The sequence below is a fragment of the Charadrius vociferus genome, unplaced genomic scaffold (assembly GCF_000708025.1).
Source record: "Charadrius vociferus isolate BGI_N301 unplaced genomic scaffold, ASM70802v2 scaffold613, whole genome shotgun sequence".
NCBI classification, from domain to species: Eukaryota; Metazoa; Chordata; class Aves; order Charadriiformes; family Charadriidae; genus Charadrius; species Charadrius vociferus.
The window spans coordinates 894,458-895,564 of record NW_009647757.1 but is presented as its reverse complement, the minus strand read 5'-3'; the positions used below and the strand labels follow the sequence as shown (position 1 = coordinate 895,564).

Below are 1,107 nucleotides of genomic sequence, written 5' to 3'. Positions count from 1 at the left end.
GACGCTGTTTGGGTTTCTGGCACTACAGGGGACTGGGGTATTTTAAAATACACATCTATTTTTTTCTTACCCCAAGAATCTCTTTCTTTATTATGCAGCCAATGGGACGAGCCTATAAAGCTCTTTCTCTCTCTCCCTCTCGCTTTTTTTAACAAAAATCAAATGATAATCCTACACAAAATGCCCGGGTTCTTCTCATAAACCATGCTAATATCAATGAAAATTCCAAGCATAAAGATTTGCATTTCAATGAGAAATAAATTAAATTTTCACTGTAATTTGGGGCTGGGAGGAGCGGGACAGCTTTTACAGTTCAGGTAACGTTTTCAAACATGTTTTTGCGCCTGAGACACCCTCTTTGCCAATGACACCGAGGTTTTCAAACATCTACATCACTTCTGAAAACACAGTGTAAAGGCTTTTGAAACTTTTCGGTCTGAAACCTTCCAATCGCCAAAACTCTAAGTGAAACCAGCTTAAATACTTAAATCCCGTTGGGATTGCTGCTGATTCCCAAAGGCAAACACCAGCAAGATGAAAAATGCAAGGAAAAGGAGCGCGTTTCATGGGTGGACAGGAAGACGGTCTCTCTTAATACATGGCGGTGGGGTCTGGCCGTGCTGAGACGTGCGGCGAGGCGGGAGCAGGAGGGCGGCTGGATATTTGCAACTGCAATACGTAGTGGCGGGGCTGAAATTGAGGTGCGCGGGGATTAGCAGCCCGACCTCTCTCGGGTTAACTCCGGTGGCAATTCCTACCTCTTTCCTGGCAACAAGCTCCCATGCAGATTCACGGGGAACGCCCCAGGGCTCCGCTATGCTGATGGCAAATATGGGAAGAGCAAAGCTTCTCTCTGTGTGTGTGTGTGTGCGCGCGCACGCGTGCGCCCATGCAGGTGTGCATACGTGTGGGGAATTATGCTGGAGCCCGGTGATGGATCACCAGACTTGGCATAAACACAATGCAACAAGATAAGAAACCATTTGGATTAGCATGTAAAGTATAATACACCCTTTCTACTTGATGCTTAACTGTCTGTGCGGGCGCCTTCATGTCAAAGAAGCTGCTGGATTCAAAGTATGTTGCTCTGATCTCCCTCGCGTTCCT

The 1,107-nt window shown here is 46.7% G+C and overlaps 1 protein-coding gene across 1 annotated transcript in view; it reads right to left on the bottom strand.

The window, feature by feature from the left end:
- The window catches only part of RUNX3 (runt-related transcription factor 3), a 36,296-nt gene that overhangs the window by 11,671 nt on the left and 23,518 nt on the right, over positions 1-1,107 (bottom strand). The gene's annotated exons all lie outside the window — the stretch shown is intronic.